This window comes from Erpetoichthys calabaricus, chromosome 18 (assembly GCF_900747795.2).
Source record: "Erpetoichthys calabaricus chromosome 18, fErpCal1.3, whole genome shotgun sequence".
Classification (NCBI taxonomy): domain Eukaryota; kingdom Metazoa; phylum Chordata; class Cladistia; order Polypteriformes; family Polypteridae; genus Erpetoichthys; species Erpetoichthys calabaricus.
Genome location: NC_041411.2, coordinates 58,994,491 through 59,011,733, shown reverse-complemented (window position 1 = coordinate 59,011,733; position 17,243 = coordinate 58,994,491). Strand labels below are relative to the sequence as shown.

Here is a 17,243-nt window from a genome sequence, read left to right as displayed (position 1 = left end):
TCTACTCTAATTTTATTTATTTATTTATTGATTTATTTATTCACTAAATGCCTATACTAAAATGTGAACCAATATTTCAGACGTGCACAGTCAAACTCAGTGTAAGCCAGACATGCAATTTCTTCTCTAGAAAAATGTTTTCTTTCAGCAGTATGTGAATTTTAGTTTATTCCTGGTCCCACTGTTTCTGGATTTTGTTTCAGTTCCACCCTAGCTTCTGAAGGCTATAGAGATTTTTAAGTTACCCATTGGTTGATTTTTTGTGACACAATTTATAGGGTGCGTATATATGTAAATTTACCAATTTTGGAGTAGTTTGCATCATTATTATGAATTGCATTATTTCTGTACAGTACAATGTAGCATTTTGTCCATGGATCAATAAATAGAAATTTATTAGAAATGTATTAATATTTATATGTATTTCTACTTTCAGTTTTCAGTATTTAATGATGATGTTGAAATATTTTTAATTCTGTCCTTTGTCAATTTTACTTTATAAAAGTACAGTGGTGCCTTGGTTTGCGAGCATAATTCATTCTGGAAATGTGCTTGTAATCCAAAGCACTCGTATATCAAAGTGAATTTCCCCATAAGAAATAATGGAAACTCAGATGGTATGTTCCACAACCCAAAACTATTCATATAAAAATGATTAATACAAAATATAAAGTAAAAATACATAAAACAAATTAACAGGCACTTTACCTTTGAAAAGAATTGTGGCTGGTGTGAGGGAGACGAGAGAGAGGAGAGAGAGAATAGGAGGAGGAGGGTTATTGTGTAGAACGACTTTCACTATAACGGAATCACTGCTGTCTTTTGGCTCACTTTTCTTTTTCTTTTTCTTTTTTGGCGACTTTTAACAAGGAACCTATGCAATGACAGTTGCTTTTGCCTCCTTTTGAGGATTTCGCGGAAATGTGACAGTGCATTGTTGTTAAACAGATTCATTGCTCGCACACAAAATAAATCCGCTCGTACGGATGTTGACTATATAAGTAAGGCACACTGATTGAGACCAAGCATGGGAGACAATTACCCACAATCCCACAGAGAGAGAAGAACAGTCGGCTCAGCTGTGATCACGTGATACTCGGCAGGCAAAGCATATACATACTACTCGTATTCCTACACGTCATTATTAGTATAACATGGAAAAAGTTTCTGCTTTAGGTATGTGTTCAGCATCTCTTACCTCGCATTTATTTCCTTTCATCCTACACTTAGCCAGATAATAGTAGACACGGAACACACATGAAATGCATGTGTTCCAAATAACGATATACTGTTGTGCTAAAAATACAGACCATACATCATAAAAAGGTTTGGGGCAGCCACCCGTATAATATCCCTGGCTGCAAAAGGTTTTTAAATTGACAGAGATGTTCGCAATACTGAGTCCAAAACAGAACTGATTTCTTGGTGGTAAGATGGTGGCTTTAAAGGCCCATATAGTAAGTGACGTAATCAAAGGGGCAGGACCCAGAAGTGACGTCATTGAGGGCCCTGGACCCAGAAGTGCCGTCATCGAGGGGGCCATTCCCAGGAGTGACGTCTTCTGAGGTACTGGAACCTGGCAGGTTTTCTCGGGAACGGTCTGCAGGGAACTGAGAAAGACAGCTAGTGCACCCCACCACCCCCTGGTCAGATGTGGTATTATCATTACTTAAGCCCTTCAGCTGCCTCCTACTCAGACGTGTGTGACGTATAGGGTATTATTTACCCTATACAACTCCAGGAACCTCACATGCACATAAGGAGCCTTGGCTTGAGCTGGGAGAACTTTTTGACTGAGCTGAGCTCGGTCAAGGCAGGGGATAGGACAGCAGGCTGCTTGTTGCTTTTGCTGATCGACACATTTATAAAACAAAAGTCGCTGATGGAGAGGTGCGAATGGATTTAAGGTGGGCTGGCATTATGAGTTTTTTCGTAGTCTTCAGGAATTCTAGTATTAAGCAGAGGCCCAGATCTCGCAAGCTCTGCTTTTTAAGTGCTTAATAATCTCTCTGTCTCTCACTCACTCTCACACACACCCAGGATGGCTCTGCCCCTTCTGAAAGTATCTCTCACTTTTCCAGGTCCATGTTGCCCCACAAGAATTTTCATGCAAAAATGCCACTTTTAGTTAGATAAGATTATATTGTAGAGAAGTCTGCACACATAAAAGGAAATTTAGGTATGGCCCAGATTTTTTATGCCAAAAAAGCACTCTTGTAAAACCAACTAATGAATACATATACATTCATTACAGTGGGTGCATAGCCATGAGCTGATGTGCCAGACAAAGAAAGGCTTTAGCAATTCAAAGAGCAGTTGAAACTCGCATCTGCAGACTCATGCACATGCAAAACAGTCACTGTCTCACTATCATGTCATATCCATTTCAAGGTTACAAACACTAAAAAAATTTTTTTTTGTAAAATGAAGGTTTTTTTAAATTATATAACATGTGCCATGAAAATATGTGCACAGGCATATTTTTCAGATATTTTTAAAACCTAATAGTTTGAAAACAATATTAGATCATGGATGTTTGCATCATATTGTTCACAAAATGAGTTTCAAAATGGTAATTCTTAAAGGCATGAAAGTCTTTCAAGTAGATGAATCTTTTGCACTGGGTAAAATGGTTCTTATTTGGTGTATTACCATTGGGACTAGCAAAATCCCCATCTCAATGTACAAAAATAATGTTGACTTCCACTGTACACCTGCATAAATGGGGCAGCCTGTATTTTTACATAAGACCAAGTAGTTACTAAGAGCACAATCAGATGAAAAAGCAAAAATGAATGGTGCTTATTGGTATCTGATGTAAGATTAATAGCTCTCTTTTTGCAGCTATAACGCCAGGAAAAAGTCTATATTGTGAATTTCCCATTGGGATTAATAAAGTATCTATCTATCTATCTATCTATCTATCTATCTATCTATCTATCTATCTATCTATCTATCTATCTATCTATCTATCTATCTATCTATCTATCTATCTATCTATCTATCTATCTATCTATCTATCTATCTATGTACAGTGGTATAAGTGCTTGTGAAGGAAATCACTGAATTTCTACCACAAATTCTGACAGAAATGCATCTCTCATAAGCTATTACATCATCTTTTTATACGACCTTTTAAACCACAACTACATTGCAAGAAACACTTCTCAGGTTTAACTACAGCACTGCTGATCTAACCAGAAAAGCATAATAATCAGCAAAACTGGGGCAGTAGGAAAGCTATTTTGACTAATATCTAAAAACAAAAAATACTCTAAGGAATGGAAAATAGCTGCAAAGCATCAAAACTGGCATCCTTTCAAATATTTATGGTAAACTATGTTCTGCAGAGAAATGGCTTTACCTCACTCAACAGACAATCCTCCATCACACAGAGAAATGCATTTTATCCTAGTCAACTGGATGCAGACTTTAGTTAGAGAAAATAATGACACATCATAGAAAATATGCTTTGAGATACTGGAAAGAGAAATATAGTCACATAAAAAAGTACACCCCATGGAAATTGCTGACTTTTTCAACAAATTTGATTAGGCAAACAGTGATCTTCATGCAAATAGTGCCCACAGATAAAGGTGATATACTTGAATTAAATCACAGGGAAAATTTGTCTTTTCAATCATTTTAAAAAAATATCAACAGAACTGGAAAGAGAAATATAGTCACATAAAAAAGTACACCCCATGGAAATTGCTGACTTTTTCAACAAATTTGATTAGGCAAACAGTGATCTTCATGCAAATAGTGCCCACAGATAAAGGTGATATACTTGAATTAAATCACAGGGAAAATTTGTCTTTTCAATCATTTTAAAAAAAATATCAACAGATGTAATGGTCTACTGAGGGAAAAGGTAAATTACACCTTTGACCTCAGAAGCTGGTATTGCCCTTTTTAGCAGAAATGACTTTTTTGTAGGCGTTTTACATAACTGCCCACTAATCTCTGAAATCGACTCGGTGAAATTTTTGACCACTTCTACATGAAAAAAAACTGCTTCAACTTCAAGATGTTTGTGTGTTTACTTGTGTGTACTGCCCATTTTAAAACATTTCAGTGGAATTCAAATCAGGGCTTTGGTCGATCCATAATCCTCCATTACTTCTTTTTGAACCATTCCTTGGTGGATTTGCTAATGTGCTTTGGAGCATTATCTTGTTGAAGTATTCATTTCCAGTTCAGCTTCATGTTTTGGACAGAGGACTTCACATTCTCCTCAAGCACACTTTGATATGATGCAAAATTCATAGCTGACTCGATGACTGCAAGCTGCCCAGGCACTGAGGCAGCAAAACAACTCCAAATCGTAATGTTAGGATATGCTTACATCATAAGGTTGTACTTACTTTTTTCATGTGACAAATCTGCATTTTTCTTAATCTAGATTGTGAGAATGAATACACCATGTCAAGTTTTATGTGTCATTTGTTCAAGTATATCATCTTTATCTGTAGACACTGTTCGCATAAAGATCTAATGTTTGCCTATTCAAATACTATATGTTGAAAAAGTCAACAGTTTCCATGGGGTGTGCTTACTTTTTCACGATTGTACATTTAGGGGACTAGACCATGGTGGTAGGATAAAGTCAAATACCATATGAGAAAAGTGTACAAACGTATGGTCCTATTTTACATACTGCATACTACTAGCTGTCCAATAGCCAGAAAGTACAAAATGATGGCAATGCTCTGTGAGGCTGGGTAACATTTCCTAAGAGTTAAGTACACCTGCCTTTGTCTGAAAAGTTAAACATTTTGTGTAACTCCAAAAGAAGCAGGGAATCTGAGTGCATTTGAAAAATAATACAATTTTATATTTGTTTTGCTCATGCATTATTTAATACATAATTTGCAGATGTTTTTGACTTAACCTTTAATATAATTAATTTAGTTTATGAGTTGTCAATGTATAATTACATTTTCTATTCTCTTTTTTATGTTATTTGCATAATCTAATCAATTTAACATGTTCTACTACTTTACATTTCCTTAGCCCTGAATTTTAATTTAACAATGTGCTTGTGGCTTTTTATTTAGTATTTAAATATCACAGCAGTTTGTACTACTACTATAAAGCATATTTATATTTGTGCATGACATATTAAGGCCTCCATTATGATTAAACACAGAGTGCTTGGCTTTGGCAATAAACATACTTAGCCTTTGGGAGACAGGGAGATTCATTTTAGGAAAACTCTGTTTCAAAAATGGAAGTCTGCCTTTTGATGACCTAAAGTAAAAGGGAAAAAAATCCAAAAGTGGAGTAAAATTTTGCAAACTCTCCAGCCACTGTACTTTTTTGAGCATCCCCTGGGGTTCACAGTTTACCTTGAGTGGGTGCCTATAAAACTTATTCAACCCCTTTGAAAGTTTTCATATTTTACTAGCCAACCCGCGCTGCATAATTATTTATTGATGGGTGAACACTTCCTGAACGACACAGTTGTTCAAATGGGGTGGGTTTGAGGATACGACTGTGAGTGAATGAAAAGATGGACCTCTGGAGAGAGCAACATACAATTGTCCGTGACTGAAAACTGGTTTTGGCAGATACAGGCATATCGTTTTGAAAGTTTGGCCCTGTGCCTTATTAATTGTCATTGCAAAGGCCAATCTAACAGGAAATTGTCTGCATGTAAAAGTAAAAGGCAAATTTGAATCTGATGGGGTCAGGGATATCCAGGGAATAAGGACAGTTTGTGAGGTAGGAGCTGCGATAGTTTTATACTCCAGTACATTGCGGTGAAAGCTGGTAACAGTCCGTCTAGTGCCATCACAGAGACTTCTTGCTGGCATGAGGTTTCTGAGAAGCATGACAACTGAACCTATTTTAATTTTGAGTTTATGCGGAGACATGCCAGTGGGAGTAAGACTGTTAAGAAATTCTTCGGGGAATGAAACTTGATCTGCGGGATCGTCTGTGACGATGGAGGCAACCCTCGTGAAAGTTACTTCGTCGGTAAGGATAAGTTTCAGTACTTGTTCATTGCGGTGTAGCGAGTCTTCGTTGGTGACGCTTAATATAGCTCGCGTACTGAGTTGTTCCGGAGTCACAGTTGAGAAGTCGATGTCGCCACATAGTTGTTGAACGGGATCAGAAATAAAAGGAAAACAATGTGAAGGTAATGGACGTGGGAAGAGTGTTAGAGTTGTCGGGCGGGGCTCTGTCGTGCGTGCCATGGTCAGCTGCTTAGAGCCCCGCCCACCAACAATTCACTATGAGTTGGCGGGCGTGGCTCTCTCTTGCGTGCGTTTTGCTTGTCATGGACTTAGTGAATTACATATTGTCACAAAACGAGTCTGAGACAGAAAAAGGTTTGGGGCAGCCACCCATATAATCTCAAAATCCTCGGCTGCAAAGTCGTTGAAAGCCAATGAATAGCACTGATGTGCATACAATTGAGTCCAGGATAAGACTGAGGAATTAGGAAAGAGGGCAGGGTTTTAACACTAGAATTACCAGAGCCTACAAAAAAACTCGTAGATCCAGCCCACCTTAAATCGCTTCTTAAAACCTTTCTCACCTCTCCGCCAGTGTCTTTTGTCATCTAAATGTACTGATAAAGACAAGCTGCCAGCAGCCGGCTATTCCATCCCCCCAACGACTTAGAATGTAAACAGGCTTTTCCCAGCTCTTGCCTTGATTGATTACCTGGGAGTGAAGTGGAGTTTTAGAGTAGAAATAATAAGATTGTTATTTGAAACACACGCATTTCATATGTGTTGCATTTCTACAGTAATCTGTGTAAACACATTGTTAAAACAGAAACGTGTTATATATTCTAGTAGCAATTGACAAAATGTAGGCATAAACTATATAATGTATGAAGCCTGAAGTCCAAATATCAAAGAAACACTTTCATAAAAGGTAGAAAAAAAAGCCACCGCCAAAAAAACCCGCCTTAGTGTGAGACATTGACATGACTTAACTATCACTGCTTCCGTGGCGCAACAGTATCAGTCACTGACTAGGAATCAGAAGGTCATGAATTTGATCCTGCACAACTCCCATTTAAGAAGTGTTCTTATTTTCACTATTTTAGAATAAAAAGATACATTTGATTTCAGTCTGTAACAGCTGGTGTAATTTATGATATTTGTAAAGGTTAGCTTTATTTTTTTTTAAATTCACTTTTCATTGTCTCAGTCGCGTTCAGGATCCATCCCTACCGCCCCCCACCTGACACTGCTGTTTTTTCATAAAGACGCGCTATAGTTCTGCAGTGTATCACGATACATACGACCGCGTGTTTTTTTCCCCCAGTATTGCCAGTCCCCACGTGTTGCCGTATGCTGTTTCTTTTGTACTCCAGGACATGCAGAGGAAAGCATAGTAAAGAGCAGTAACTTCAGCGCTATATGCAATCATCAGACACTCCCCATCTGATACTACTGTTTTCACATAAATTAATTCATGCTTTTTTACTTAGAGTCAGAACAGGAGCTTTTTCAGCTTATTCAGCTTCTGATCTGACTCAAACAGCGCCAGTATAACTTCACACCCAACCTGACGCTGTTCGTTTTCAAATAATATTGCATTACTTCGACGATGTTTTCTGATTGGTACTATTCGCGTCATAAAATGATTTCTTCAAAACGTCACATATATTTGTCTCTTTCTTTTTTTAAAATGTGCGTTGTAGCACTCAGCAACTGGCCACCTGCATGTTCTTGCGTACACTAAACAAGACAGCGCTATATGCAATCATCAGATTCAAATGTTAAGTTATATAGCACAGAATGGAAATCAGCAGTTCTTAGCATTCCACCATGCAAGCTGTCATATCAACCGCCTGCTGTAACTTGATTTCTTTTTTCTTCGGTTATAGTCTTGAATAAAAGTGCACTTGTTTTGTTATACTTTTACATCAACATATGTTCCTGTGTTTGAGCTACATGGGCATGCTCAAAAAATACACGTATAATGTCACGAAAAGTGCATGCAGACACTTCAGTTCGCAAGCATTGGTACGACAATGCAGTCACAAGTACACTGCAGGGCTTTAGCGCGTCTTTATGTGAAAACAGCAGTGTCAGGTGGGGGGCGGTAGGGATGGATCCTGAACGCGACTGAGACAATGAAAAGTGAATTTTAAAAAAAATAAAGCTAACCTTTACAAATATCATAAATTACACCAGCTGTTACAGACTGAAATCAAATGTATCTTTTTATTCTAAAATAGTGAAAATAAGAACACTTCTTAAATGGGAGTTGTGCAGGATCGAACTCATGAGCTTCTGATTCCCAGTCAGTGACTGATACTGTTGCACCACGGAAGCAGTGATAGTTAAGTCATGTCAATGTCTCACACTAAGGCGGGTTTTTTTGGCGGTGGCTTTTTTTTTCTACCTTTTGTGAAAGTGTTTCTTTGATATTTGGACTTCAGGCTTCATACATTATATAGTTTATGCCTACATTTTGTCAATTGCTACTAGAATATATAACACGTTTCTGTTTTAACAATGTGTTTACACAGATTACTGTAGAAATGCAACACATATGAAATGCGTTTGTTTCAAATAACAATCTTATTATTTCTACTCTAAAACTCCACTTCACTTCCAGGTAATCAATCAAGGCAAGAGCTGGGAAAAGCTTGTTTACGTTCTAAGTCGTTGGGGGTATGGAATAGCCGGCTGCTGGCAGCTTGTCTTTATCAGTACATTTAGATGACAAAAGACGCTGGCGGAGAGGTGAGAAAGGTTTTAAGAAGCGATTTAAGGTGGGCCGGATCTACGAGTTTTTTTCGTAGGCTCTGGTAATTCTAGTGTTAAAACCCTGCCCTCTTTCCTAATTCCTCAGTCTTATCCTGGACTCAATTGTATGCACATCAGTGCTATTCATTGGCTTTCAACGACTTTGCAGCCGAGGATTTTGAGATTATATGGGTGGCTGCCCCAAACCTACGAGTTTTTTCGTAGGCTCTGGTAATTCTAGTGTTAAAGGGGAAGACAGGAAGTGAGGTCATAAGGATCAGGGATGTGTTCATTTTCCATTGGACTGAGCCCGGACATGACGTCAGAGGGGCCGGAGCCAGTCAGGCCTCCTTCCATTGGCTCGGTCCCGGAAATGATGTCACGAGAGCCAGGTGGAATCCCCCAGGAACGGTCTGCAGGCAAGAGAGAAAAAGAGTCAGTGAACTCTGCCACCTCCCGGCATGTATCAGAACTGCCGTCCCTCAAGCCCTTTAGCTGCCTCCCATGCGCATGTGTGTGACAATATATAGATTGATACACATTGATATACATATTGCATTACAGTAGATGTAACTTTGATACTGATGAAAAGAAAAAAGACTCTTTAATGCAAAAGTGAAAACAGATTTCTGCAAAGTGGTTTAAATTAAGCAGAAATAAATGCTTAACAATTTGGAATTAAGCAGAAATAACTCCAGTGATTAATTTCTAATACAAAATAGTTTTTATAATCACTTGCCTATGCATATTACATTATTCCTGTACCAAAAACAATGCCCAACAACCTCCAAACACCAAAAACCCAGCCCCCGGTTTCCTAATATTTGGGAAAACCAATACATATGGTTTGGATTTTTATGATGCAAGACAATGTACCAAAAGAACTAGTAATTATAAATTAAATATTAAAAACATAAAAAGCAAACAAACATAATATTCTGGTTCAGCTTTTGTGCACAATCGGCATAGCTCTGTAGTACTTAGCTGTGTGATGCACACAAGTCAACTCCACAGCTGTAATCTGGAGCGGAGGAGTCATTAATTAGATTGAAAATGTATACAGATTAGGGTTTTAAATGGGAAAGAATAGACTGAAAAAAAAACTTGTAAATATGTATCTGAGAGTGTTATTTATTTACATCTTTTAAAATGCATTATCATAGAATATATCATTTATGAATTATAAAATAAGTAACTATGTTAATCTTCAATCCAAATGGATGAAATATTAGTATTGTCTATTTGTATTATTGCCTAATTTTATTTGTTACAGTATAATATAGGCTAATGTAGGCAATAATGGCTACAGTAGGTAACGTAATAATTAAATTAACAGCAACATACTATGTCTGCTTTAGCAGAAGAGTGAGTGAGGTATATAGTGATTACAGTCGGTGTTGTTATATATTCTTATTTTCTGAATACGTTTTAACACAACCAAATTCCACAGCGTGATGAACAACAGGAACACTTTATTTTACAAAACTGAACCAACCGCAAATGCTATTATCATTCTTACACACATGTCCCTCTATCGCTTCTTCCACAAACACTGCTCTAAACTCCACACTACCCTATTTATATTACACATGCGCACACAAACCATGCCCTTTACCATGTAATAACATTTACAAATGAAGATGTATACATAACACTCCTCCCCCTTAAGTTTAAGTCTTTTTTTTTTAAACATATTCTATATTCTATACACATTCCACCTCAAATTTTACACAGAGGTATTATACAGACAGAATACAGGATGAAAACTGTCGCCCCCAATCCTTAACCCACAGTTCAAGGAATTATTTTGCCCTTATCCTGAGAACTGGATTCCTATCAAAACCTCAATGTATTAAGTCAGCTTCTTAGTAACCGAGTCTTTGTGGAGGCCTTCTCTCCCTAAAGGGATAGCACTTCTCTTTTAAAAATATAGGCGGATTTGGTTTTTCCATTTCAGGAATTGGTGCATTCTCTTCATCCAAATGAATACTGTCCAGAGGGGGTTTCTCAGTGTTAAGTACCTTGGAAACATCTATCATAACTGAGCTGCTTTGGCTACTTTGAGTTCCTGAGGTAACTGCTTTTGGTCCATCTAATGAAAGTGGTGAACTTAAAATCATGGGTTCCATGTTTCCACTATTTCCCACACTGGCTTCAGCTTTCCGTAGATGATCCAAGTGGACTCGTCTAAGTTCTCCATTTACATTGATGACAAAACTCCTTGGCCCTTGTTTTCTGCAAACATTTCCTCTAATCCATCACCCCCTCACCCCTTTCCAGTTTTTCACCCAAACTGCATCATTCTCTAAGATGTGGCGTTCCATACATCCGGATTTGTCATGAATGTGTTGTTTCATGGTATGGTTTTGTTTATGTGTTACTGTTTGTTCCATATTTGGCTTTAGCAGGGAGAGTCTAGTTCTAATTTCTCTTTTTAAAAAAAGTTCTCCAGGCAAATGACTCGTGACTGAATGAGGAGTGCTTCTATACATTATCAGAAAGTTTGCTAAACAGTGTGATAGAGGTAAAGATCTGTGTGTCTTGGCACCTTCCACCACATCCTTTTCAAGTGCCCTTTTCAAAATTTGTACACTTCGTTCAGCTGCACCATTTGTAGCTGCATGGTATGGAGGAATCACAGTGTGTTTAATGCCATTTGATTGTATAAATCTCCTAAATTCTTCTGACACAAACTGTGGTCCATTGTCCGATACCAGCTCTTCTGGAATTCCATATTCTGCAAATAATATTCTCAAAGTTTCAATTGTCAGGGTTGTTGTTAGCCTAGTCAGAGGGAAAACCTCAACCATTTAGAATGGCTATCAATAAGGACTAGAAAATACTGCTGGTCTTTCTCAGCACAGTCCACATGAACTCTCTGCCATACTCTAGTAGGCCATTTCCAATAGTGCAAAGGGGCAGGTGGTGGCTGGTTACGTACTGCACAATATGCATCACATTGATTTACTTTTTTTTTTTTTCGCTGTATTTACTCAGCCTAACCTATAGCATACAAGTCAAAGATATGATAGTTCAGAAAAACAATAATAAATAAAAAACAGATAAAATTTGAATTGATAAAGGATCCACCTTTGCAGAACCACTTTTTATTTTGATTACAGCCATGAGTCTGTTGGGATACTTCTGCACCAACTTTTTTGCACATCTAGACTGTATAATATTTGCCTACTTGTCTTTTACAGAACTGATCACTTTCAGTCAAATTGGATGGTGACTGCTGGTGGTCTGCAAACTTCAAATCATTCTACAGATTTTCAATAGGGTTTAAGTCTGGTCTTTGACTAGCCAGTCCTGCCAGGATTGGCAATACAGCCACCATAAAAAACCTACTGTTCCTAGTGTGCTGAGGTGTCAGCATCATGCATGACTGCACTTGGGTCCTAATCTGGGATCCTGAGGTGGTTTGTCATGCGGTGGGTATGGCATCACGCTGTAATCAGCTCATCCTCCTAAACTCCGCTTTTTTTCCTTCAGCCACCGTGTGGTCAGCTTTGCTGTGTGCTTCGAGTTATTGCCATGTTGAAAAGTGAATCTTCTTCCTGTTACATGTTCTTAAATCCATAAACGTTTCTTCCAGTTGCTTATGTGCCATAAACGTTTTACACCAAGTCTCTGATATTATTGAAACAGTGGCTCCAGTATCCACTTGCATTACTATGTTTTTTTCCTTCCAGCATCATTTCTACTTGTATTTCTTCAACTTTTTCACTAGTTGTGAATACCGTGCAGACTCCTAAGTCACTGTCACTAAAGTCAATTTCTTCCTCTTTAGAAAACAAACAGTTTGCTGCACCTTTATTCTTGGTTTTGTTTCTGCACACGCGGGCGTAATGACCTGTTTTAGAGCAGCAGAAGCATTTTTCGTTTTTGAACTTACATGTCTGAACATCATGCTTGCCCCCACAGGGATAACATTTGTTGTCCTTATTAAAGTCCTCTCCTCCCTTTTCATAGAAACTTGATGCCATTTTCTTTTTAAATGATGAGGGGCGCTATCCTTTTTTGAGAAGGCTGTTCTCCTGAGCGATACACTTTCCACATCAACTCCATTTGAAAAGTGGATTTGCAAGCCAGTTCCTTCAAGTTTTTAGCTGCAAGTTCCATAGCCAGCGCTGTTTTACATGCCTTATGAAAAGTTAAGTCTACTTGTGACAAAAGTTCTTTCTGTATTTCTTCAGTGTATTCCACATACCTGTGGTGGGTTGGCACCCTGCCTGGGATTGGTTCCTGCCTTGTGCCCTGTGTTGGCTGGGATTGGCTCCAGCAGACCCCCGTGACCCTGTGTTCGGATTCAGCGGGTTGGATAATGGATGGATGGTATGCCACATACTAACTTATCTCGCAGCGCTTCTTCCAGAAAAGTTCCGAAATTACAACTCGCTGACAGCTGTTTCAAGGCCACAACATATTCGGCGATACTTTCCTCTTCGCACTGGTTTCGTTTATAAAAACGTAACCGCTCCGCTATAATCAAAGGCTGCGGTTTGTAATGTGCTAAGCGCTTCTTTCAGCTCCGCATACGTCTTTGTACTTGGAGTAGCTGGCATTACTAAATTCTTTAACAAGCCGTAAGTCTTTGCGCCTATAATAGACAGAAAAGCACTGACCGTTCTTATCCTCTGGCATGTCGTTTGCTGTCATCCAGAGCTCCAACCGTTCCAGGTAAGAACTGAAGTCCTCCTTGGATTCTTTGTATTCCGACATTTTTCCTATTTGAGCCATTGTTGCTTTTACGTTGAGTTCGCTGGACCTGTCTCGTCGCCAATTTGTTATATATTCTTATTTTCTTTATACGTTTTAACACAATCAAATTCCACAGGGTGATGAACAACAAGAACACTTTATTTTATAAAACTGAACCAACCGCAGATGCTATTATCCTTCTCACACACGTGTCTTTCTATCGCTTCTTCCACAAACACTGCTCTAAACTCCACACCCCCTTATTTATATTACACATGCGCACACAACCATGCCCTTTACCATATAATAACATTTACAAATGAAGATGTATACATAACAGGTGTCATCTGCTCTTAAGCTGCATGGTCTTGGGTAGAACCTGCACCATGCTGTTTCAGGTCAGATATTCCTCCTTGTGCGCTAAAAAGCTCAATGGTAGATGTATGATCATCGCCAGGAACAGGGCTAACTCAATGACATCAATCTTGCACTCAGACTTATATCTTGACAGCCTCTTATGTTTTAAGGTTGAACTTACATCAATAGATATATATCATTTCGTGTGGGATCTCATTCTGAACATTTCACTATATTGCATATTGTGCCTTTTTTTTCCGTCAGTTTGTAAAAACAGCATAATGGGAGGATATCACGCAATCTCACTCAGCTCACCATGTTTGTCTGTCTGCAGCGTTAGCATGAAATAGAAGTGAAACTCGTTCACTCTGCTTGTGTAACTGGTTTACAGTGATCCCTCCTCGATCGCGGTGGTTGCGTCCCAGAACACCCTGCGAAAGGTGAAAATCTGCGACGTAAAAACCATATGTTTATATGGTTATTTTTATATATTTTAGGCCATTATAAACTCTCCCACACTCTTACAAACATTTCCCGCAGTTATACAGCATAAAACCTTTGTATTCTCTTAGGATATTAGGTAAGATTCGTTGAAATTATGTATGTAAACACACTGTTCTTATACAGTAAAACCTAAATATTATTTTAAAGATATCGAGCGTCTCCTATATCACATATGTTACAGCCATTACGATAGACAGGCCACCAGCAATAAATACATACAAATGCAAGAAAAATTGTATACAGTAAAATGTGTGTACAGTGACACTAAACGTACATACATGTACTAAGTACTGTACATAGAAAATTCATTATAGTTACTCACCAACAATGACACGACAACTTGTCCGATAACGAGGAGTTTAATTTTACTGCACAACAAAGGACAGCGTTACAGCCCTTCTAAAGGAGCCTCTTCAGGTGACTGTGTTCTGGGAGTCTTCAATCCAAATCCCTAAAGCAGATTCAATCCGGACTACCGCTTTATTACGTCCACTTACAACTCGTTTTACGCCCTGGTTAAAGGACACTGCGGCAGTAGATCTTATATTCTTTTCCTCCTTTTTAAATAAAAAGAATCGTGGACTCATTGATGCCATAATGGCATCCTCCAGCGGTGTAGCTGTTCCCTTCCTTCAACATATCCAAAACTTTTACCTTTTCGGCAATCTTTAGCATCTTCTGTTGGTGCTTGGGCACAGCCCCTGAAGCAGTAGCAGGAGCAGATTGTTTTGGAGACATAACGAAGGGTCTGACTATGCACAAAGATAAACACAAAAGAGCACAAAAGTTAACTCTTTACACAGCGAAACATGTTGATGCTGAATGAGCGAGACGAGACTTCCTGGTTAACGCAGCGGAATTGAATTCGGCACCCAGTCTCTGAGCCAATCAGCACACAGGAACTTAACTGCGTGCTCTGATTTGGTAGCTTCTCAGCCATCCGCCAATAGCATCCCTTGTATGAAATCAACTGGGCAAACCAACTGAGGAAGCATGTACCAGAAGTAAAAAGACCCATTGTCTGCAGAAACCCGTGAAGCAGCGAAAAATCCGCATTATATATTTAGATATGCTTACATATAAAATCCTCGATAGAGTGAAGCTGCGAAAGTCGAAGCGCGATATAGCGAGGGATTACTATATGAATTACTCTCATGTTATTCTCTGCAATTTAATGAGCTAGTGCATATACAAGATGTGTAGGAAAATATGGGACAAATCACGTCCCTTATCGGATCATTACAGTACACAGCATATTATGTTCCAATGCAGTACAATCTTTTATTATGAGGAATGAGAAGCAGCATTAACTGGCGTGTGTGTATGTGTAAGGATGAAGACCATTATCAAGAAACAACATAGGAAATGATCAAGTGTCTGTGACCCACTGCTGCTATTAATAGACTTGGATTCTTTTGGTGCTGCTTCATAATGTGTGAAGTGTGGTCAAATTAAATGGATTAAATGAATGCATTTAAGGGTTGCATAAAAAATGTAATTACAGAAATTTTTAACACGTTAATAGCGATTAATCAGCAGTTGTAATCTAAATTAATTACAAATATAAAACACAAAACAATAGCACAAGTATTCATTTACTTGCATATCTCAAAACAGCCAAATTAAATCCACTGTGATTCAATGTTGTTTTATAATAAAATGTGACATTTTCAGGGGAGTGACTACTTTTTCACACTCTATATGTGTTACAATTTCTTTGTTCACCTCAAATGTCACTACTTACTTTAACACCATATTACCACAGGAACTGCCTGCACAACCCACAAGTTGTCTCTGCTATATCCATAATGGAAGAAAAATTAACATTTTGTGCAAGTGACAGATCCCCTCATTTCTTACACTGTTTGTTTGTTATGCTCCTCATTAATAAAAATAATCAAATAACACCAAAGGACATAACCACGAATGTACAATACATAGAAATCCTCTTCCTTGTTTTCTATCTGCCACCATATTTACATTTCTATTTTAAAATTAGAAAGGCAAAGAATATAAAAAGGGAATGCATGTTTGAAAGGAAATTAAAATGGCAAGCAATGGAGATTATTACTTTGAAACCACAATGACATAGTGATGTAAGGCTTTATGTTTAGGCCTTTCAGTTTCCTATTTGTATTTTTATAAATTGCACTTTGTGTTGGTGTGAGGCAGCAGTGGACTGATGGTATTGGTCTGCAGTTGGTGCTGCCAGGATAAACTCCAGCTGTCCACATCCTTCTACTGGTATTCGTCTACTCAAAAAATTAATGGATACATTACTACTATTATTTTTTCAGAAAGATAAAGTTGTGTCTTCATTGAAATTTGCACCTCTTCCAAAGAATGGGTTTCTGTGTACAAAATAGATTTAGGTTTACATGAATCATAAAGTAATTTAATGTGAAAAGCACCTACTGAGGTCGTCATGCCAGTCTAAATGTCTACATGAAACAACTCAACTCCCGGTGGACTGATTTTGTTAAAACTTGGCACTTACTCTTCAAAGAAATTTGTTAGCAAAGTGCAATTTTCTTTGAGATATCATGACTAGAGAGGATTGCACCAATCTTTGTAATTTTAAATCTTTCCATTGGAAAGCATTGGTGAATTTAAACTTGTCTACTGTGCGACATTAATTACAGATCAGGTTTCCATGTTTCCATTTCAGATTTACCTTGAGATAGGTCACTTGAACTTGCATATTTTTTATTTTTTCCTCTTTTACATGTTTAACAGCTGTTAGTAAAACACTAGGAGGGTCTGCTTGAGATAAGTTAACTGTAAAAGTAAATAAAAAAGCAAATGTCAGCTTATCTAGACTGAATGTAAGGGGGAAGGAATCAAGTAAACATTGCTCTCTAGGCCTGCTCTCCATCATGTTTCAAAGCAGATAACAATTTTACCTTCAGGCTTCAAGTGATTTTATCATGTTGATTATGTCTGTGAAGTTTCAGAAAT

The 17,243-nt window shown here is 38.1% G+C and overlaps 1 protein-coding gene across 1 annotated transcript in view; it reads left to right on the top strand.

Annotated features, from left to right (window-relative positions):
• LOC114668435 (nuclear pore membrane glycoprotein 210-like) overlaps nt 1-17,243 on the top strand; it is a 367,033-nt gene that overhangs the window by 75,779 nt on the left and 274,011 nt on the right.